General features: G+C 48.2%; 1 protein-coding gene and 1 pseudogene across 4 annotated transcripts in view; both read left to right on the top strand.

Annotated features, from left to right (window-relative positions):
* Nucleotides 1-13901: 13901 nt before the first annotated feature.
* LOC117019941 (deoxyuridine 5'-triphosphate nucleotidohydrolase, mitochondrial-like) lies at nucleotides 13902-14414 on the top strand (annotated as a pseudogene). The gene has a single exon (XR_004422599.1). The product of XR_004422599.1 is annotated as a deoxyuridine 5'-triphosphate nucleotidohydrolase, mitochondrial-like (transcript).
* Nucleotides 14415-22544: 8130 nt separating this feature from the next.
* Nucleotides 22545-23693, top strand: part of WDR37 (WD repeat domain 37) — a 44044-nt gene continuing 42895 nt past the window's right edge. The window contains exon 1 of one of the 3 annotated variants that reach the window (XM_033102144.1): nucleotides 22545-22716. The gene's annotated coding sequence lies outside the window, so the exon portion shown is untranslated. Of the gene's footprint in view, nucleotides 22717-23145; nucleotides 23307-23693 lie in introns of those variants that run through there. The other 2 variants (XM_033102143.1, XM_033102145.1) reach the window with 2 other exon arrangements.

Here is a 23693-nt window from a genome sequence, read left to right on the forward strand (position 1 = left end):
TGGTGGGCCGCGCCCCCTGCAACTAGCAACGGCAACTGGACCTGGAACTGAGCTGCGCCCTCCACAACTAAGATTGAAAGGACAACAACTTGACTAGGAAAAAAGTCCTGGAGGTACACACTGTTCCCCAATAAAGTCCTGTTCCCCTTCCCCAATAAAATCTTAAAAAAAAAAATTTATTGGCAGTTAATTTTTCCTGTCTCTGGGAGGAAGGTGGCAGGATTAAGGGTAGGGCAGGTCCACATTTGGATTACAGAACCTTTCTTTTAACAAGAGGGCCAGATGCTGCAAGAGGCGGCTATCAGTGGGCCTGTGACATATTAGCATTTAAAAGCCCTTGAATGTGGTGTGGGGTGAAAACAGTTAAGTCTTGTCGCATTGTAAGTTTGGTGGCTTTGGGAAATAGGAGGGCAGCTGTAGCTATGGCTTGGAGGCAAGATGGCCAGCTGCGTGTTATGAGGTTTAGTTCCTTATTTAAGTAGTTCTAGAGTCTTTTTTAAGTTTAATTTATTTTACATTTTCTTTAAGGTATAGACCAATGATAAGAAACAGGCTGAGTAAAATAAGCCCAAATCTGGGGGCTGTCTTTATCTTTACAACCGAAGCAGTTTTCAGAGGAAAAAGGTCCAGAGTGAGCAGTTGAGACAGAATAAGTGGCTTCTATATTAACTAGGAAATTAATAGGCTTACCTGCCACGTCAGGGTCACCCGCAGTTTTACCCCATGTGATGAGAACAGCTTGGGAGCCACTGGGTACTTCAGTCCCAACAGTGATGACAGCCATTTTGGGGGAGGGAATTGGTCCTTGCTCCCTTCAGAACAAGGGGTACTCTCTCCTGTAGTGCCCTTTAGTCTGTATAGGGGGCACGACTGTTTTGGAGGATTAGGAATCCAGTGATCTATGCTTGTATATCCAGAGTAGGCTCTTTTATCTGGCACTTTCTCTCTGGGGCGTTTGGGGTGCCCTGATGTGGCTTCAGCCCTGGGTTGTCTATAACTGTGGCCAAAAGTCTGGCCTGTCTCTGGTCTCATCCTCTGGTCTCACTGTTCCTTTATTCCTCATTTTTCTGTCTTGGTTGTTAAAGACATTTAAACAAATTCCTGGCCTTCTCTAGGATCTGAGCCTCTTAATCAGGGATGTAACAGTGCGTCAGAACCATTAGGATTCCCTGCCAGTTGGGGAAAAACATTAGGCTAAGCTTCCTTATGTTGGCCTATAGCTGATACTGAGGAAAGCACATGAACTCTAGCAGTTCTACAATATAAAAGTTTATTTAACTATTAGCAAAACTTAGTTTTTAGATTTAATTTTGGAGTAATCAAGGACCTGATTGAGAAAATACGAAACATAGAAAATTATTCTGGTGACATATATACTGACAATCAAAAGCAAGCAATTAGCACTTCCACTGGCAAACCCAGGAATATATTTGGCAACCTTTAAAAGCATAGGCTTTTATAATAAAATATAAGATGTATTTATTATTAACAGATCTTAATTTCTTAACATTCCTGTGACAAGAAGCTAGAAATAGATGAACTTAGACCTACCTAATAATTAACAGCTCAGCATTTTGTTATTCTGAAATACCTAGATATTGAATCTAAGCTATTTTCTTGACAAATTCTGTAACAGAGATAACATGACTTTAGTAGTAGGCTTAGTTAGAATGTCAGTACTGTGGGACTCCAATCTAAAGGCGATTTCCCTTATAATGAACCCCACTGCGGGTGGTCCCTGCAGGATTTAGACCTACGGAGTAAGAGGTGGGGGGTCTGGCTTGAGAATTAGCTGCTTGATTTTTTAAAGTGGCACTTTTTTCCTGCAATTACCTTAGGCATTCCTGTTTATGGGTGGATTAGGAGATGGGTGTATCCTGCTGGAGGTTCCTTTGGAGGAGTCCCTTTAGGAGGGGTCTCCTTAGGAGAGTCTCCCCAGGAGGAGTCCCCTTAGGTGGAGGGAGACAAGGCCGAAAGAGTTGGATCCAATTTACACCTTTGACAGGGGTCTGGGTTGATCTTGGGGCAAAAAAATCCTGAACATATGGAACTTTTGAGTGTTTTATGTCTTCCTGTCTGTAAAACAGGTCTAGCTGTATGATAGTGAAGGAGGAATGTCTCTCTGAGCCCCTAAATGATGTAGGGTCATGAGACCGACCAATGGAAACACGGACCCAGGAGAGGCAAAGAGTTTTAAAAAGAGGATAGTTTATTGAAAGCAAAGACTCAGAGCTCCCGAGCGTGAGGGGTCCTGAATGGGGATGTCCCTTGACTGAGGCAAAAGCTCTTACTTTTATACCTTCTCTTGCCTGTTTGGGGAAGGGGAGCTGTTTGGAGAAGGGAACTGGCACTTTCTAATGAAATTCGTCTACCAGGTTGGTTTTGCTTGCCCATCCTGAAGGAATTAGCAAAGTAACCCACTCTTATCTATCAGATCTGCTCCACTTGTCAGGCCAAAAGGAATTTTATGATTAACCTCAAGTCCTTGTTACATTTTGTCCTGGAGCAAAGGAGTGATTTCAAAACCTGGAGTTTTAGGATATGGCTGTCTTTGTTTATTCCACCAGGGACCTCCCTGTCTACCTAGTGACATGCTAGCTAACCTGTCTCACTTCTTCATACTCTTAATGAGAAATTAAAAAGGGAAAGTAAAGATTTCATGCTTTAATAAAATTGTCCAGTTGCCTCCCTCTCAGGAATGTAAATATGTACTACTCATGGTTTGTATGTGTGCTCACTGGGTAGAAGCGCTCCCACGTCAATGGCTACAGCACAGCAGATGCTAAAATACTTCTAGAAAAGATTTTCCCTGCTAGGGGAACCCCCACTAAGTTTCACAGTGACCAGGGAGCCCACTTTACAGGACAAATTCCACAACAGGTATGTGAAATCTGGCCTATATTACAACATTTCTTTTGTGCTTATCATCAACATCTTGTGTCTTTGTAGATCAGAGATAATTCAGAGCCATTTGGCAAAACAAATCGAACCCCTTAACCTACCTGAGGCAGAAGCCCTTCCCTTGGTATTGCTTCACCTACAGTCTTCCACGTTTGGTAAACATCCATGTCTCCTTTTGAAACCGTCATTGGGAGACCTAGAGGCTAGAGCAAGGAATATATGAAATCAGTCGCCTTGCTGCAAGAGTACCTTCTGACGTGTTGTGGACTTAATAAAAGCTCTTGAATTAGTTCAGAGTTCACAGAGCTGTATTTCCACAGCACAGTCCCAGGACATGAAAACTGGATATGAAGTCCCCTGGGAGAGACAAAGGGTCCCTCCAGCCTCATGTGACATGAACATACCAGGTGTGTGGCCTTGTCTCTGTGCCACAAATTTAAAGGTGTGGATTCATGTTTCTCATTAAAAAAGGCTCCCGCTCTGCCCCACGACGTCCAGGGCAAGGCGGTACCATCTACCCCCGCATACACGATCCTTATGATGTAGGTGATGTTGGATCTGCCTACGGTTTCTGGGTGCGGGCCGGGATCATGTCTCATGGAGCCGAAGAGTGGACACACGGACCAGGGAGGGGCAAAGAGTTTTTAAAAAGAGGATAGTTTATTAGAGGCAGGAGAAGAGGTTGCAGCTCCCGAGCGGGAAGGAGTCCTGAATGGGGGGTGCCCCTGACTGAGGCAAAAGCTTCTACTTTTATACCTTCCCTTGCCTGCTTGGGGAAGGGGAGCTGTTTGGAGAAGGGAACTTGTTTGGAGAAGGGAACTGGCACTTTCTAATGAAATTCGTCTACCAGGTTTGTTCTGCTTGCCCATCCTGAAGGAATTAGCAAAGTAACCCACTCTTATCTATCAGATCTGCTCCATTTGTCAGGCCAAAAGGAATTTTATGATTTACCTCAAGGCCTTGTTACATTATGTCCTGGAGCAAAGAAGTGATTTCAAAACCTGAAGTTTTGGGATATGACTGTCTTTGTTTATTCCACCAGGGACCTCCCTGTCCACCTAGGGACATGCTAACTCTCCTGTATGGATACCCCCTCTGAAGACAAAACCCTAACTGATCAGGGACAGTTCGGGGACAGGGGCGACGACCGCTCTGGCTACTTCAGGCTGAGGAGGGCCGTAGAGAGAGACCAGCAGCTAGGGCTTGCCCAGAGGTCTATCGAAGGGTCCCCGGTAGATGAGCAGATTCAGATGAGGAGTTTGTTGCTTTGGAGGCCGTCGTACCAGCTAGTGAGTGGTCCACAAGCAGAGATACACCGTAGGCAGCGGCAAGAGATGATTCCTGTAATAATGAATAACAGAAATATAAGAAAGGCTTCTTTAAGTCCTGTTAAGCTAGGAAGCCAGGAAGTAAGGAAGGATAAATCTAAACCGAAGAATACTGTTTTTAGTTTAATATTGGAAATCTTTAATTAACTGTGAATTATCAGAGAGACTGAAACAGCATAACCCTTTAAACTTTGTATATTTTTTATTGTGTTTGAGAAGTAGATAATCTATGGCAGCTTTGTTTGAGAACTGTTATTTTGACCTGTCCTGACTTTTGTCTCATGGCATGGATAGCCTGTGAGGTGGCGTTTTGGGTTGTTGTCATTGAGTAAGCTCTTTGACTACCTAGCCTTTTGTATGTCCTTTTCTATAAAAGAACTCTCATCAGTGAAGAGTGTCCAATCTGCATTGTCTAAGGGTATTTTTTTGTACATCTGTTTTAGCAGTATAGGCTTGTATTAAAACTTATTGGCAGTTAATTTTTCCTCTGTCTCTGGGAGGAAGGCGGCAAGATTAAGGGTGGAGCAGGTCCCTACTTGAATTACAGGACCTTTGAAGAAGGCCTGACGTTGTAGGAGGCAGCTATCAGTGAGCCTGTGACTCTTACTAGCATTTAAAAGCCCGTGAATGTGGTGTGGGGCAAAAAAAAATGGTTAAGTCTTGTCCCATTGCGAGCTTGGTGGCTTTGGGAACTAGAATGGCAGCTGTAGCTATGGCTTGGAGACAAGCTTGTCAGCCGTGTGCTAAGATGTCTAGTTTCTTACTTAAATAGTTTTTGAGTCCTTTTTAAGTTTAATTTTATATTTTCTTAGGTATAGACCAATGATAAGAAACAGGCTGAGTAAAATAAGCCCAAATCCGGGGGCTGTCTTTATCTTTACAACCAAAGCAGTTTTCAGAGGAAAAAGGTCCAGAGTGAGCAGTTGAGACAGAATAAATGGCTTCTGTATCAATTAGGAAATGAATAGGCTTACCTGCCACGTCTGGGTCACCCACAGTTTTACCCCATGTGATGAGAACAGCTTGGGAGCCGCTGGGTACTTCAGGCCCAACAGTGATGACAGCCATTTTGGGGGAAGGGAGCTGGTCCTTGCTCCCTTCAGAACAAGGGGTACTCTCTCCTGTAGTGCCCTTTAGTCTGTACAGGAGGCGCAGCTGTTTTGGAGGATTAGGAATCCAGTGATCTATGCTTGTATATCCAGAGTAGGCTCTTTTATCTGGCACTTTCTCTCTGGGGCGTTTGGGGTGCCCTGATGTGGCTTCAGCCCTGGGTTGTCTATAACTGTGGCCAAAAGTCTGGCCTGTCTCTGGTCTCATCCTCTGGTCTCACTGTTCCTTTATTCCTCATTTTTCTGTCTTGGTTGTTAAAGACATTTAAACAAATTCCTGGCCTTCTCTAGGATCTGAGCCTCTTAATCAGGGATGTAACAGTGCGTCAGAACCATTAGGATTCCCTGCCAGTTGGGGAAAAACATTAGGCTAAGCTTCCTTATGTTGGCCTATAGCTGATACTGAGGAAAGCACATGAACTCTAGCAGTTCTACAATATAAAAGTTTATTTAACTATTAGCAAAACTTAGTTTTTAGATTTAATTTTTGAGTAACCAAGGATCTCATTGAGAAAATATAAAACATTGAAAATTATTCTGGTGACATATATACTGACAACCAAAAGCGAGCAATGAGCACTTCCACTGGCAAACCCAGGAATATATTTGGCAACCTTTAAAAGCATAGGTTTTAGTAATAAAATATATTTATTAACAGATCTTAATTTCTTTTAACATTCGTGTGACAAGAAGATAGAAATAGATGAACTTATGATGTACCTAATAATTAATACCTCAGTATTTTGTTATTTTGAAATACCTAGATATTTAAGCTATTTTCTTGACAAATTCAGTGACAGAGGTATTATGACCTTAGTATTTTGGGACTCCAATCTAAAGGCTGTTTCCCTGATGATGAATCTCACTGTGGGTGGTCGTTGTAGGGTTTACAGCAGTGGAGTAAGGGTGCTGGCTTGCGAATTAGCCATTTGGCTTTCAAAAGTGCCACTTTTTTTCCTTCAGTTACCTCAGCCTCACACATTCCTGTTTATAGGTGGATTTGGAGATGGGTGTTTGTTGAAGGGTCCTCCCCAGGAGAGGAGGATCCCGCTGGAGTTCTCTTGGAAGAGTCTCTTTAGGAGGGGTCTCCCTAGGGAGAGTCTCCTTAGAAGGAGTCCGCCTAGAAGGAGTCCCCTTAGGAGGAGTCCCCTTAAAAAGGGACTCATTGGGGGAAGGGAGGCAAGAGATCACAGCCAAAAGAGCCAGGTCAACTTTACACTTCTTGCAGAGATTTGGGTTGTCCCTCAGAGCAAAAACAGCCTGAACATGTGGAACTTCTGACCGTGTGCCCTCCTTTCTGCAAAACGGGTCTTGTTGCATGATAGTATCATAATTACTACTTCCCTCAGAAGGCCAAGTCTCCCCATCTTCCAATGAGTATTTAGGCCAAACCTCTGAACAAAAGAAAATCAGGCGTTGTTTCTTCAAAGTCTGAGGGTCAAATTTGTCCCTGTGTTTCAAGATGCAGTCCAGGGGGGTGTAGGCGCCTGAGGGCTGATTGCCCATCGGAAAGGGAAGAAGAAGAGAAAGGCGTCCCTTCGCAATTCATCTCCCACAATCTGCTCTGAGGCGTCCCCCAGATGCGTGGGCCGCGCCGCGCGACCAGTTCCGAGGCGGGTGGGGAGACAAGGCAGCCTGGCCCGTGCCTCTGGGTGGGCGCCTACCCCGGCCCCCCTGAATGTTCGGCGTTGGCTATAATGGCTGTGGTCTATAGTGAGATGCTTTAAAGTAGCGGGGTGTATACCGCGACTCTGGGCATCACAGAAATTGATTGCACGATTAATATAACAATGGCCTTCTAAATAAAGGTATTTAAGGACAGAGTACATACTCAAGGCTTGTAGCTTGGGTATGGAGCCTGTGCAGAAAGGCAAGGGGGGACGTTTTGATTCCCAGTGGGTAAGAGAGTGCAAAAAGAGAAAACGGAAGCCCCAAAAGGCTTCAGATCAAGTTCCCTCCTTAAGGTAAAGTGAGTCTGCAATATGTTGGTCCTCCTTGAAAACTTTGCCTGGAGGTGGCTGAGGTGGCCTGGCGGGTGATGCTCCGGAGGAGCTGCGCTTTTGGGGCCTTTGCCCCTCTGGGCTGTGGCTGCAGCCCTGCTGCGCTGGGGGCAGAGCCAGGCAGCAGAGTTGCTGCTTGCGGTCCCCAGAGCACAGTGAGATCACGGAAGAGCAGGGGATGATTTGAGAAGGAATGTTAAATGCCAGTAAATCTTATCCCGAGTGACTAGAGAAGTCCTGTAGAGGCAGAGTTTCATGTTCTCACCTTAAGATGTCTTGAGGTCGGCAGGGAGTGTTCCGAAGGTCCCGCAGGGAAGAGACCCTAGACCAGCGTCTCAAAAGTTGAAGTGAGACAGTGACAGGATGAAAGGACAGCAAAGACAAAGGAGTCATCTTGCTGGAGCTCTTATGGGCAGTCGGACTGGGAGAGAACCTAAGGAACCTTTGGAAATTTGCTGTAGAGTGGCCACGGCCAAAATTCCCTCTGTTGTCCCCAAAGGCCCACAGTCCTGGCCGTGCGCCAGTTTGCAGTCTCCTCGTGGAAAGAGATGAGAAAGCAGTAGGGAGGGGGAGCGAGCCTCCGAACGGCTCCCTTATGGGCAGTCGGGCTGAGGGAAGACTCATGGAGCCTTTGGGACACATAGCAGAGTCGCCAAGATCAGAGTCCGGCAAATGCTGCCAAGAGCCATTCACCTCGACCGTGCGCCGTCTTTGGGCTTTACTCCACCAGAGAGGAAAAGCAAGAGAGAAGGCAGTTAGACGGCGGCCCACGTTCCTCCGGCTCAGTGCCGGAGGGGATCAACCAGAGCCCTCCCTCCTGCAAGACCTGCTCTCCGAGTCTTAAGAGTAGCAGCCTCGCTTTTCGCATTTAAATGGCTGACGGAGGACAACTGTTGGCATGATAGAGTAAAGGAGACAAAAAAATGATGAAGGCCCACAGGGTGGGCAAGTAGAAAGGCACAGATAATATTTAGCTCTCCTTCAATCCCGAGCAAGCCTCCAAATAATGGGGGTGATGTTGGATCTGCCGGCAGTTTCTGGGTATGAGCCAGTATCGTGAAGCCGAAGAATGGAAACACGGACCAGGGAGAGGCAAAAAGTTATAAAAAGAGGATAGTTTATTAGAGGCAGGAGAAGAGGTTGCAGCTCCCGAGTGGGAGGGGGACCTTAATGGGGGTGCCCGTGAGTGAGGCGAAAGCTCCTACTTTTATACCTTCCCTTGCCTGCTTGGGGAAGGGGAGCTGTTTGGAGAGGGGAACTGGCGCCTTCTAATGAAATTCCTTTACCAGGTTTGTTCTGCTTGCCCATCCTGAAGGAATTAGCAAAGTAACCCACTCTTATCTATCAGATCTGTTCCATTTGTCAGGCCAAAAGGAATTTTATGATTAACCTCAAGGCCTTGTTACATTATGTCCTGGAGCAAAGGGGTGATTTCAAAACCTTGAGTTTTAGGATATGGCTGTCTTTTGTTTATTCCACCAGGGACCTCCCTGTCACCTCCACCAGTTGTATTTTTGTGGGCACATATGAAAATCAGCCTTGGGCTTTGGATTGCCTAGGTAATTGGAGACTAAATGGACAGCGCCTACTGGGCCACTTGACATCCCCTTTTACTATTCTCGAAACTGGCAGGTTTTTCAGATGAGGGCAACTGCTTTCTTAGAATCGTGGGCTCATGGGTGGCCTTGGCTCTGCTCAGACACCATGGTGCCAAACCAGAACCGTTGACACAACAGCCTGCCCAGCTGCTAGTGCCACCAGTCCTCAACGGTCGTTAAACGCCCCAGCTGGAGACCCCAGGACTCCACAGCCTTAGATCATTGCCTTGCAACTCGAGGCTGGCTTTGTGCCATCACTAATACCTCCTGCTGTCCTGGACAAGACGTCTCAAAAAGTAAAATTAGAGACATCCACAGTATTCACATTAGCTAAATCTTTAAAGGGACCTTCCAGGTTCACCCTAGGATGGCTTTACATTAAATTCCCTGATATTTTTAGCTGGCTCCCTTCAGGACTGGAGCTCTTCTGCATTCGGGGTTACAAGTTATACTGTTGATTGTTTTAATTTGTGCCTCTTGCTTGTGTTCAAATTACTTATCTGAATCTCTGGCTGCTGTGCTCCTCAGAGGCCCAAAACCCACCATCAGGCCTGCTGCCGAGGAAACATGAAGCTCCGCCTGAAGCCTAGACCCTGCTTCCCTGGGGCCTCCTTGTTGCTCCCGTGCAGCCTCAAGATACAGCATGCCTCCAACGGAAGATATTAACAAATCATGGCATTCTTCTCCAATGGACGTGATGGAGCCTGAGCAGGCCAGTGGCCACTCCTGCCCTGCCATAGGACGACGACCATACGAAACAGGTTTGGTCACTGATGCTTTCTGAATCCGAGCGGTCATCACCCAAAGGGGGGATGATAATGGAAAAAATAAAACGCAGTAAGCATTGCTAAGACAGTCACTTACAATAGTCAGGAGCTGGTAGGGCAGTGGGACCTCTGCACAGCTGTGCCTCAGTGCCCACAACTGCTGCCAGGCTGCTAACGTCAGCTCAAGGCCGAGCCATAAACACCCAGGAACAACTGTTGCATGGATAATATGGATTTGACCTCCTCCTTGTAGTTTTCACCCTGTTTGCATATTGCAACAACCAGTCCTGTGAAGCTGGCAGCAGTCCTTCATTTGCATGAAAGACTTATACCTTGTGATTTTTGTCTTTACAAACCCTGCCTTTCTTTGTTCTCTCCAGAGCGCAGTTTGGTTTGCCTATCCGCATCTGCGTATCTCACTTTGGAGTCCTGTAAGATCCCAAATAAACTTTTAAATTATTTTACAGTTTCAGATCTTTATTGGTGGACAGTGTTATTATGCAATTAATTTTGAACTCATAAAACTCCTGGAGGATTGGAAATGTCGGGGTGCCTTGACCACTGTGAGAAATTCTGGTGTAGTGGGAAGCCCACGGAACTTAGAGGACCTACTTAGTTCCTGTGTGGGCTCTGTTACTTGGTGCTGAGAACTGTTGGGCTGAAATTCCGGGCCCCACGACCTCCATCCCTGAGAGGAGAAGCTCAGTGGGTCTGTAAGTTCCCTTCCGGTTTAAATCTGCCTGCACTGTTTGCTGTGCGAGGAGCTGTTTACACGCACTGTTTTACTTTGTCCTCACATGTAAGTGGTATCTGCATTTATGTAAAGAAACTGAAGTTCAGAGACGACTTACATGTCTTTCCTGTTCCCCCTCGTAATTAAGCTCCGGTGACCAAACGTTCTGTATTTGCATCCCACAGTATTTGTGTTCCAACGCTCTACTTTGGAAACTCTAAGTTATGCAAAATGTTGACACAAGATTGGGGACAATGATCCCTTCAGGATCATCCTTCCTGATGATCCCCTTTAGGAAATCTTTGTGTGTAATCCTGATAGATATGGAGAAACGGCAGAATTCAGAACGCACAGCAGAGGCGGTCCATGGGGTATGCTTAGGACTATTTACAAGATTCAGAGTCAGACAGGTGTTTGGTTTTAAGTTGTTCTGCTTTTTATTATAACAAAGTTCATTCCAGAGCTGTTTGAGTATTTGGCTTCCATATGGTTAATATTAAAAACAAGAGAAGAAACAGGAGTTAGTTCTACTCTGTGACGTTGGGATGGTTATTTCTCATAGTGGAGCGCCTCTTCCTTAAAATAAGCTCTCGTGCGGGGGACCCTGCTCGCTGTACCATGTATTGTGCAGGGCAGCCTGCGGGGTCTCTGGTCCCACTGCCCACATAAGAACGCAGGACATGGTGAGGCCAAAAAGAACACCCACGGAGCCATAGGTAGGGGAGCCATACCACTATAGTCTCGCTGGCGGCTGGGTTGGAGACACAGTGTGGGGACAGAGCCCCAAAAAGCGGTTTCCAGGCTCTCACATAGAAAGGCGCTGGCTCAGGTAGTAAATGTCCGTCGACTGTGATCAAATGGCCATCAGCTGTGGCTAGTTGGCCGTCAGCTGTAACCAGTGAGCCATTGGGCACTAATATAACTGCCGTGGCTAGGCTAGCAAAAAAAAAATGGGGGCTAGCAAGAAGATGGTGGCTGAGTCTGCGAGCGGCGCAGTGAGGGTTGAGAATTGTGTGGCTCCTGCTTCCTGTGTCTCCAACCCAGCCGCCAGCGAGAGTATAGTGGTATGACTCCCCCTACCTATGGCTCCGTGGGTGTTCCTGTTTGGCCTCACCATGTCCTGCGTTCTTATGTGGGGAGCGGGAGCTGAGACCCTGCAGGCCACCCCGCATGACACATGGCGCAGTGAGCAGTGCACGGTGTTGGCTGAAACTCTCCAAAGGGCAGTGGAGCAGTTTGTGCCTATGAACACTCAGTCTCAGGAAGACCAGGAGGAGCAGCTGCCGGAGATCTGGAACCGAGTGGAGGGGTGGAAAGACGTGGACGGTTCCCCAACCAGCAGAGGCCGGAGAAAGCGAAGGTCATTGCGGCCCAGTGGGCTGGGAAGTGCTTGCTGAGGCAGCCCGGATGCAGGACTTGTAGTCCCAGGAGGAAACACTTGCTGAGTCCTCCATGGGAGATGCAGGTGAGGTCAAGGTCATCCCTCACCCCCAGGACAGCCCTGGCGAATGACTATGGACTATGGGGAATTGCCTTCCATCCCTAATTTAATGGACAGCTTGACTGTTTGTTTGGGAAAATACCACCATGTTGTGGAACTGGCGGATGTTTGCTTTTTGTGTCTTGACCAGCTGCCATCGAGAATATGTAAGCACCTTGACTGTGAGCTGCTGTTGTTCCAGCACGGTACCCTGAGAGGGCCAGAGAGAGTGGCAGTGCCCTGAGAGGCCCTCGCTGTGCCCGGGGAGACTAGTGGTCCCCTAAGAAGCTGTCGTGCGGGGCGTCTGGCAGGGTCTCAGCTCCCACTCCCCACATAAGAACGCAGGACATGGTGAGGCCAAAAAGGAACACCCACGGAGCCATAGGTAGGGGAGCCATATCTCTATACTCTCGCTGGCGGCTGGGTTGGAGACACAGGAAACAGGAGCCACACAATTCTCAACCCTCACTGTGCCGCTTGCAGACTCAGCCACCATCTTCTTGCTAGCCCCCATTTGCTGCTAGCCTAGCCACGGCAGTTATATTCATGGCTAATGGCTCACTGGGTACAGCTGACGGCCAACTAGCCACAGCTGATGGCCATTTGATCACAGTTGACGGCCATTTACTACCTGAGCCAGCACCTTTCTATGTGAGGCCGAGAGCCTGGAAACTGATTTTGGCGCTCTGTCCCCACAGAAGCCCAGGAAGTCTGGCTGTGCCCAGAAGTACCGGTGGTGCCCTGAGAAACCCTGGCTGTGTCCAGAATATTACATTCACCTCCAGGCTCCTCGCACAGGGCCCCTCGCGGAAGACACTTGTCGCGTAGATTGTGAGGCGAGACCCTGTAGAGATGGAGTGTGGGGACAGAGCCCCAAAAAGCAGTTTCCAGGCTCTCGGCCTCACATAGAAAGGTGCTGGCTCAGGTAGTAAATGGCCGTCAACTGTGATCAAATGGCCATCAGCTGTGGCTAGTTGGCCGTCAGCTGTAACCAGTGAGCCATTGGACACTAATATAACTGCCATGGCTACGCTAGCAGAAAATGGGGGCTAGTGAGAAGATGGTGGCTGAGCCTGCAAGCGGCACAGTGAGGGTTGAGAATTGTGTGGCTCCTGTTTCCTGTGTCTCCAACCCAGCCACCAGTGAGAGTATAGTGGTGTGACTCCCCTACTTATGGCTCCGTGGGTGTTCCTTTTTGGCTTCACCATATCCTGCGTTCTTGTGTGGGGAGTTGGAGCAGAGACCCCGGAGACCCCGCCTGACACCCTGCACGACAAATGGTGCAGCGAGCAGGGTTCCCCGCACGACACACAGGAAGCAAACATCCGCCTGCACCCCAACAAAGGGTCTTCCTTCACCAGTCTCACTTGCTAGCTCAGCCACCATCTTCTTGCTAGCCCCCCATTTTCTGCTAGCGTAGCCACGGCAGTTATATTAGTGGCCAATGGCTCACTGGTTACAGTTGACGGCCAACTAATCACAGCTGATGGCCATCCAATCACAGTTGATGGCCATTTACTACCTGAGCCAGCACCTTTCTATGTGAGGCCGAGAGCCTGAAAACTGCTCTCCTGGCTCTGTCCCCACATAAGCATAACGGTAACTCAGTAACTGGGCACGGTTATTTTTATGAATGTAAATGCCTGTGGGGATGCAAGTTATGTGGTACTGATAAAGAAATGAAAGGATGTCAACTGTGTGGCTTAGAGACCTGTATAAGCTACTTATAGTGTTTTATTTTTCATTGACATGTACATTTGATCAATGGACGCAGTTTTCTAACATCATCTGGAACAGGTTTACAGTATATGTTTGGGTCAAGTTGCCCAACTTTTTTTCTCCCAAATAATTACCTCACTTTGTAATCTCGGTGTCACGATAATGAGAAAAATCAAATTTGTTTCTTTATTCAAAATCATGAACACTCATCATTTTGCGCCCTTTTCTTCCCTGTGCTCTCTTCCTCGCCTGTACTGTGCTCTTCCATGCCTTGCTCTGAAGAGGCCCCTGTCATCTCCCCCAGCAAGCGGCCACGCCCTGCGGAGGAGGGCGGCATAGGGCTCTGGGCGTTGTCGGGCTCTCAGAGCACGCCACTGCCCCAACGAAGGGGTCTGCGCGGGCAGACCTGTACAGTGCCTATGATTACACAGTACCACCTATGGAGAAAATCCTTGTGAAAACCGACATTCAAATAGCTCTTCCTTCTGGGTGTTATGGAAGAGTAGCTCCACGTTCTGGATTGGCTACAAAACACTTCATAGATGTAGGAGCTGGTGTCATAGACGAAGATTACAGAGGAAATATGGGTGTTGTACTGTTTAATTTTGGCAAAGAAAAGTTTGAAGTCAAAAAGGGTGATCGAATTGCACAGCTCATTTGTGAACGGATTTTTTACCCTGAAATAGAGGAAGTTCAAGTTTTAGATTACACTAAAAGGGGTTCAGGAGGTTTTGGTTCCACTGGAAAGAATCAAAATTTATGCAAGAATAGAAAATGAGAAAACATGCCTTTTTCTTAAAAATAAAGAATTTTTATTTAGTGTTGTTTCGCACATCTGTAAACTTAATGTCTTCAGCTTTTAAAAATATGTGGTTCTGTTATGGTCAAAGAAAGGGTGCTGTGTTTGGATCACATAGAGCTTTGCTTTCTGGTGTTTTTCTACATTTAATTGTTGTATAAATCTGCATGGTAACCTAATACAGTTTATTTTTTAAATCAAATGTACATCAATTACAGATCCCCCCAAACTATTTTTTTTAATCTGAAGATTTCTTTGAGGGTAGGAAGAAGAGAATCTTTACTTTTAGTTTTTGTTTGTTTGTTTGTTTGTTTGTTTTTTAATCATTCGTTTGGTAGACCCTATCTGGACTGGGCAGAATATGTTTTGTGAAAGGAAATATAACTTGGGGATTTCCAGTTGTTTGTTCCTCTGAATTTCATTACAGCGAGTAAATTGTACGGGTTGTTTTTCCCCTCACTGAAGTAGTAATAATAGGCTGTATCCAAGAAAACATGCAACTGAATAGGGATAAAATATATGTAATGATGCTTAGGCCACTGGGTTTGTCCAGCCCAGGTACCTTGGAGTCAATATATTTAAGCAGCATTTCACTGCCGATGTAACATGGGCAGGGGGCTGCTTCTGTGGCTTAGTTCGATTAACATCTATTGCAACCTTCTAGGTGTGCTTTCCTTTACTGTACTTCCCAGACTCCTTTGCTCCAAGGCTTTGGGTGTCGCTTAGGCTTTGTCAATCAGATGCACTAGTGTGGGACTGATGAGGCATCTTTTTTGTGAGGGTGGGTCATACGGACAGAGTGCTTCTGGAGTGGGCAGCTCTCTAGGCTGTCCAGTTCCTGGTAGCACAGGATAGAGTTTGTTTCTTCTCCCCTTCCAATGATTCTCTAGGCCATTTAATACCCTGCAATAGAGTAGTTTCCATCTGTGGGTCACGATTCATTAGTGAGACATGAAATCAACTCAGTGGGTCATAACTGGCATTTAAAAAAATTAAATAGGAAAACAGCGGAGGACAACACGTTAGATGGGTAAATATTGTGAAGATAATTTGAATTACATATTTATGTGTATATGTGTGTACTAGGTTATGGTATAAACTACATGCAGTTCAGTAAAATGTAAATAAGTCCTTTTCTGCTAAATTAAAAAAAAAATCATGAACACTCCTTTTCTAGAACTGAACCAAACCTATTCATAAAAACGGTTTGAAGACTAAACATATACTCACTGTGAGATTAGAATACTTGTCACTTTTCGATCGGCACAGGAACAGGACACAGAATAATGAGCTCTACATAAAAACTGGAGAAAAGATGGCAAGTATGTACCGGGTGGAACCTAATACAGAGACTAATGCTTTGTGAGGTGGAGAAGTCAGAACCTGTTCCAGCGTCATAGACGAGGCACAGGGGACTTGGGTCAGCAAGTCAGTGCTGGTGAAGTTTCATTGTGTAGACTGGATGCTGTGCTCCATGAAACTATGAACTAGCACAGAGCACATCCGAGTGAGCACAGGTATGAATAGGAGACAGACTGAGCAGTTGTTCAGCCAATTCTATGTACACTCCAGCTGACAGTGTTTCCTTATCTTGCATAGAGCTGATCAATTTGGTAGACAAAAGGAACTGAAAAACTTGACCTCTGCCATTCAGAAGTCTATATGCTCATGAGGAGTACAAATATTTATTTACCCTTGTAATGCAGGGTCTCTGGTCCTGCTCTTGGCGGGTGGACACAGAATATGGCGAGGCCAAAAAGGAACAACAATGGACACATAGATTGGGGCCTCACCACTATATTCTTGATGGCAGCTGGTCGAGACACAAAAGCAAACATCTGCCAGTACCCCAACAAGGGGTCTTCCTGCACCCCAGTCTCACTGGGGGCTGGGTAAGACACAGGAAGTAGTATCAATGCGATCTGCAATCCACCATCCGCTTCTCTGCCAACCAACCAACCCCCTTGCCAGCGTAGCCATGGCAGTTATATTAGTGGCTAATGGCTAACTGGTTACAATGGATGGCCATCTAATCACAGCTGATGGCCATCTACTACCCAAGCCAGCACCTTTTCACATGAGGCTGAGAGCCTGGAAACCGCTGTCTTGGACTCTGTCCCCACATCCCTTTAGCCAGCATTTTTTGGGGTGCATACTGTGCCAGGTACTTTTCTAGGTTATGGGAACATAGCAGTAAACAAAATAAAGTTGCTGCTTTTATAGAGTTTACATTCTAGTGGGTGAAACAGTAAACAAATAAACACAAATAATGTCAGGAGGTGATAAGTACTGTGAAAAAAAATAAAATTATGGTTAAGGGGTAGTGATGGAATATGCCATTTAAAAATAAGTTATAGAACATCCCTGAGGAGCAGGGATCTGAACGAAGTGCTAAATACAGAGTTCCTCAAGAAAAAAACACATACATACATACATATAATATAATCTCATATGTGACACACATATAGAATGACTTGAGAATGATTAGACAGCAACCTGTCAACCAGCTTGGAATCCCGTAGCATAAATACCTCGGTGTTTGGAGCACATGATCACATACCCAGAAAACTTCATTTACCTTTCAAACCACGCTCATAATCAAATCTTACTAAATTTAGCTTTATTTCCCTCCAGATGGGGAGTAAATGTATGCATTTTGCATGATGGTGTGGGGACAGAGTCCCAAAGAGCAGTTTCTAGGCTCTCGACCTCACGTGGAAAGGTGCTCACTTGGGTAGTAAATGGCTGTCAACTGTGACTGGATGGCCGTCAGCTGTAACCAGTGAGCCATTGGCCATTAATATAACTGCCGTGGCTACGCTGCTAGGTAGGTAGGTAGGTAGATAGGTTGGTAGGTTGGTAGGTTGGTAGGTTGGTTGGTTGGTAGGTAGGTAGGTAGGTAGGTTGGTTGGTTGGTTGGTAGGTTGGTAGGTTGGTTGGTTGGTTGGTAGGTTGGTTGGTTGGTTGGTTGGTAGGTAGGTAGGTAGGTTGGTTGGTTGGTAGGTTGGTTGGTTGGTTGGTTGGTTGGTAGGTTGGTAGGTTGGTTGGTTGGTTGGTAGGTTGGTTGGTTGGTAGGTAGGTAGGTAGGTTGGTTGGTTGGTTGGTTGGTAGGTAGGTAGGTAGGTTGGTTGGTTGGTAGGTTGGTAGGTTGGTTGGTTGGTTGGTAGGTTGGTTGGTTGGTTGGTTGGTAGGTTGGTTGGTTGGTTGGTTGGTTGGTTGGTTGGTTGGTTGGTTGGTAGGTAGGTAGGTTGGTTGGTTGGTAGGTTGGTTGGTAGGTTGGTAGGTTGGTAGGTTGGTTGGTTGGTTGGTTGGTAGGTAGGTTGGTTGGTTGGTAGGTTGGTAGGTTGGTAGGTTGGTTGGTTGGTTGGTAGGTTGGTTGGTTGGTTGGTTGGTAGGTAGGTAGGTAGGTTGGTTGGTTGGTAGGTTGGTTGGTAGGTTGGTAGGTTGGTAGGTTGGTTGGTTGGTTGGTTGGTAGGTAGGTTGGTTGGTTGGTAGGTTGGGAGGTTGGGAGGTTGGGAGGTTGGTTGGCAGAGAAGCGGATGGTGGATTGCGCATCGTGTGGCTCCTGCTTCCTGTGTTTCTAACCCAGTCGCCAGCCAGCGAGAATATAGTGGTATGACTCCCCTATCCATGGCTCCGTGGGTGTTCCTTTCTGCCCTCACTATATCCTGCATTCCTATGTGGAGAGCAGGACCAGAGACCCTGCATGACAGATGGGCATATGACAAAGCAGGGAGTTGTTTTATGGGAAGCTACTCCCTCCATTTCTTGTACGTATGTAATTGGGTACTAGTATGGCACTCACAAACTTTTACAACTGAGGCTAGCTTAGTGGTTTTTTTTAAAATTAGTTTCAGGTGTACAAAACAATGTAATAGACATTTGGTGGGTTTTCTTTTTGATTAAACGAAGAGTTATTTCAGGATACAGTGTGTTATGCCCCCATTCATATGTTGAAGTTCTAATCCCCAGAACCTCAGAATGTGACCTTATTGTGAAATAGGGCTGTTGCAGATGTGATTGGTTAGGATGAAGCCATAATGCAGTAGCGGATAGGCCCCTAATTCTCTACAATGTTTGTCGTGCGGGGCGGCCTGCGGGGTCTCAGCTCCCGCTCCCCACACAAGAACGCAGGACATGGTGAGGCCAAAAAGGAACACCCACGGAGCCATAGGTAGGGGAGTCACACCACTATATTCTCACTGGCGGCTGGGTTGGAGACACAGGAACCAGGAGCCACACAATTCTCAACCCTCACTGCGCCGCTCGCAGGCTCAGCCACCATCTTCTTGCTAGCTCCCCCTTTTTCTGCTAGCCTAGCCACGGCAGTTATATTAGTGCCCAATGGCTCACTGGTTACAGCTGACGGCCAACTAGCCACAGCTGATGGCCATTTGATCAGTCGATGGCCATTTACTACCTGAGCCAGCACCTTTCTATGTGAGGCCGAGAGCCTGGAAACTGCTTTTTGGGGCTCTGTCCCCACACCCAGTGTCGTGCGGGGTGTCAGGCAGGGTCTCTGGTCCCGCTCCCCACACAAGAACGCAGGATATGGCTAGGCCAAAAAGGAACATGCACGGAGCCATAGGTAGGGAAGTCATACCACTATGGTCTCACTGGAGGCTGGGTTTACACGACGTGCGACCTGCTGTCCACTTTGCAGCCAACCGACCGACTCTCCTCCACTCTCCTCCACTCTCCTTCAGTCTCCTCCTCTCCTCCTCTCTCCTCGACTTCCCTCCGTAGCCACGGCAGTTATATTAGTGCCCAATGGCTCACTGGTTACAGCTGACGGCCAACTAGCCACAGCTGCTGGCCATTTGATCACAGTCGATGGCCATTTACTACCTGAGCCAGCACCTTTCTATGTGAGGCCGAGAGCCTGGAAACTGCTTTCTGGGGCTCTGTCCCCACAATGTTATAAAGAGAATGCCAAGTGAAGGGACAGACCTGCACACAGGGACATGCCACGTGAAGACTGGAGTTATGGCGTCCACAAGCCGAGGGTGCCAGATTACTGGCAAACCACCAGCACTTAAGAGACAGGCATGGGACATCCTCCTTCACAGCTCATAAGAAACCAATTCTGATGGCACGTGTACGTTGGACTCCTAGTAAATTGCTATTGCTTAAGCCACTGAAGTTTGTGGTATTTTGTCAACAGCTTTATCAAAGAAATGATGCATGGCGCAAAGATGGGCTTTGATGCATCTCTGGGGTTTGATCTCATCTTTGCGCCACCGCAGAATAGCTGTGGGGACAGAGCCAGGAGTGCAGTTTCCAGGCTCTCAGCCTCACGTGGAAAGGTGCTGGCTCAGGTAGTAAATGGCCATCGACTGTGATTGGATGGCTGTCAGCTGTGGCTAGTTGGCCGTCAGCTGTAACCAGTGAGCCATTGGCCACCAAGATAACTGCTGTGGCTCCGCTAGCAGCAGATGGGGGCTAGCAAGAAGAGGGTGGCTGAGCTAGCAAGCGCGGATTGCTGTTAGCACGGTCGACTGCAGCTAGCAAGTGGGGTTGGTTGGTTGGCAGAAAAGCGGACGGCAGGTTGCAGATCATGTAGCTCCTGCTTCCTGTGTCTCCAACTATCATGCGGGGTCTCAAGTCCCACTCCCCAAATAAGAACGTAGGATATGGTGAGGCTAAAAAAGAACACCAACGGAGCCATAGATAGGGGAGTCACACCACTATATTCTCGCTGGTGACTGGGTTGGAGACACAGGAAGCAGGAGCCACACTATCCGCAACCCACACTCCACCATGCTAAATGCAATCCGTGCTTGCCAGCCACCATCTTCTTGCTAGTCCCCATTCTCTGCCAACGTAGCCATGGCAGTTATATTAGTGGCCAATGGCTCACTGGTTACAGCTGATGGCCAACTAGCCACAGCTGATGGCCATCCAATCACAGTTGATGGCCATTCTACCTGAGCCAGCACCTTTCCACGTGTGGCCTAGAGCCTGGAAACTGCACTCCTGGCTCTGTCCCCACACCAACCCAGCCACAAACAAGAATATAGTGGTATGACTCCCCTACCTGTGCCTCCGTGGGTGTTCCTTTTTGGCCTCACCATGTCCTGCGTTCTTATGTGGGGAGTGGGAGCTGAGACCCCGCATGACACCCTGCATGACAATAGCTTTTTGAATTTTGCAGTTATTTTAACATTCTCATGTTTGATTACAATTCAACTTAGAATAATTTCTACTTTAGAATTGTTTTGATGATTACAGAAGTCACCAAATATTAGAGTGCCTGGCACCGAGTAGGTCCTCCAAGTGGCGATTCCTTTCCCTTCTTGGTTTTGTGACGTCTCATTACGCACTCATTTATTGACTTTTGGGGAATCCTAAATATAGCAAAGAAAAATTACCTCAATTAACAATATCCTGTTTCATGGAGACTGTGTTGCAAAATAAAACCACATATTAAGCATGTGAGTTAGTTGAAGATGATACTGTGGTTCACAAAGCTGTTAGTGACCATGCCCAGCAGAATGCTGTCATGCGGGTTGTCAGGCGGGAGACCCTGCTCGCTGTGCCATGTGTCATGCGGGGCGGCCTGCGGGGTCTCAGCTCTCCCTCCCCACATAAGAACGCAGGATATGGTGAGGCCAAAAAGGAACACCCATGTAGCCATAGGTAGAGGAGTCATACTACTATATTCTCGCTGGCGGCACTATAGTCTCACTGGAGGCTGGATCCACACTGTCTGCAACCCGCCATCCTAACTGCCATCCGCGCTTGCCAGCCACCATCTTCTTGCTAGCCCCCCATTTTCTGCTAGCGTAGCCACAGCAGTTATATTAATGGGCAATGACTCACTGGTTACAGCTGACGGCCAACTAGCCACAGCTGATGGCCATGCAATCACAGTTGATGGCCATTTACTACCTGAGCCAGCACCTTTCCACGTGAGGTTGAGAGCCTGGAAACTGAACTCCTGGCTCTGTCCCCACAAATGCCTTGTGCACATTAGGTGCTAAATAAAATGTTACTTGCATGTTAGTTGTAAGGGTGAAATTCAGGGAATCAGTAATGCAGTTAGACTTAACTAGTTGGCAGTGTGACTCACCATATAGCTCAATATCTAGCTCCCTGTAATTAGACTTAAGTTTGTTTGCAGTTTGATCCATCCTGATATTCATCTGTTTTCTCTTTGCTTCTCTCAATGATTAACTGAAGAACCCTGCTTTGTTCCCTTTCTCAAGGCTACCCATACTTCACTAACAACATCCTGAAAAGAGCAATTTCTTAATCCTCAGGTGCCGGGACACTGGACACTGGACCCCAATTGACAACTCCCCTGCAGTTTTTACTGGTCACACATTCAAGTCCCAGGCCAGAGATAACATACTCTTCAAACAGACCAGATCCGAGGAAGCAATCAAAGCTGCCTAACCAACTCCCCTTTCCTGCATAAGAAAAAGCTAACCTGAAGTTAGATGCAGCTATCCCTACCAGACTCTGCTGTGGTGACAACGCACTCCCCCACCCACCCACGCTGCTGCTTATTACCTGAGTACCTGATGCAGCCATCATCACTGGACGCTGCCATGGGCATTTTCTCTCTGCCCTAACTTTAATAAAAACTTCCTTTGCTCTCCCACTTTGTAGAGTCTGTGAATGTTTTCACCTTTTGTTAAGGACCAGGAGTTAATTCCACGCTACGACATTTGCCACAACCTCCAAGTGTGAAAGTCTCAGACTTACAGAATTGTTTCCAATGATAAGCTTTTATTATACTTAATGAAGGAATAATTTCAGATTTTATTCTACATGCTTTTTGGTTATTTGGGTCCCCAAATACGTTACATGTGCAACAGTATTAGTGCTCCTTGAATTCGAATGCTGGGCTTTATTTTTTTAAAGGAAGGCGCAGGAAAGGTGATCCACATGGGACAAAAATGCTTCCCTGCTTCTGATCACTGCAGGTGAGCTCCACAAGCCCCGCTGCAGCTAGCCTCGTCTATTTGCAGATTTCCAGCCCAGATGAAAGACAAGAAAGCCGTTCAGGCCCTCCTTTCGCAGCGAGCAGCTGACTTCGTCTTTCTTGTTAGCCAATGGTGAAGAGACTTCAGAAAGGACACTGGCTGAGTCACCTTCTGCAGATAAGCTGAAATATTAATAGCTCTATCTCGGCTGGGCTCCGAGCTGCAGCCAGCCTCTCTCCCAACCTCCGCCCGCCGCCAGGACGGGAGGACGGCGCCAGCCACGAGCCCAGGGGACTGCGGGGCGATGCACGTGAGCATGTGGGCCCGGGGCGCCCGCACGACCCCGCCGCGGTGAGTACCTGAGGCGTCACACCCCAGAGCCTCAGGGACCGCGCCGGGCGTCCTCAGAGGAGAGCCGTGGACGAGGGCCCAGTGGTCACGGGGGAAGAGGAACAACATCGTGAGACCGCCCGTTCCGCGACCGGCTCAAAGCTCCAATGCGAGCCCAGGCCCCAGTGTTGCGGGCGGACCCACGGGCCTTCCGGCGCAGGTCGGAGGCTCACAAGGAACTTCCGGCGCGGGGCGGAATTTCTGGCGCTGGCGGAGGCCGGGGCGACTTCCGATGAGGGGCGGAGCCTGGATGGAACTTCCGACGGTTCGGGTGCGGCTGGGTGGGACTTCCGGCGGCCCGGGAGTTGGCAGGGCGGACCTTCAGGCCGCCAGGCGTGACTTCCGGTAGCCCGGGCCGAGATAGTGGCCGGGACTTCCGGTGACGCCGGAAGTGCGGGTTGTGAGGCTGCCGGGTAGTAGGGCCGCGTCAGGGCTGAGAATCTGTGACCTGCGCCTCAGCGTGCGTTCCGGGCGTCGTGTGACTGGGAAGCGACGGGCGGCAGCTCACGACCCGGCTGGCCAGTGCGGTGGGCTCGGCGGCGGAGTGACCGGTGAGTGCCGGGCCGCCATCTTCCTTCCGGGACCGGCTGCCCGGGTGTCGGCGGCAGTGGCCTCGCCCTGGGTGGGAGCGTGCTTGTGGGGGGCCAGCCTCCCCACGCCTTCCCGAGCACAAGGCGTCTCGTCGAGTTCGACCCCACCCCACCCGCCCGGCGCGCCCCTGGAGTCCTCGCCCTCTGACTCGCTCTCCTTCCCCGCCGCAGAGGAGGGCCGGGGCGGGTGTGGAGAGCTCCGAAGCGATGCCTGGCCTTCCGGCGCCGCGGGCGTCGGTTAGGGTGGTCTTTCCGGGGGTTACGCGCCCCCACTGCACGCGCGGCGTGGGTAGGTGATGGGAAGCCGGGCGAGCCGGCTCCCCACGGCGCCTCTCGGCCCGGCGCGGG

This window comes from Rhinolophus ferrumequinum, unplaced genomic scaffold (assembly GCF_004115265.2).
Source record: "Rhinolophus ferrumequinum isolate MPI-CBG mRhiFer1 unplaced genomic scaffold, mRhiFer1_v1.p scaffold_109_arrow_ctg1, whole genome shotgun sequence".
Classification (NCBI taxonomy): domain Eukaryota; kingdom Metazoa; phylum Chordata; class Mammalia; order Chiroptera; family Rhinolophidae; genus Rhinolophus; species Rhinolophus ferrumequinum.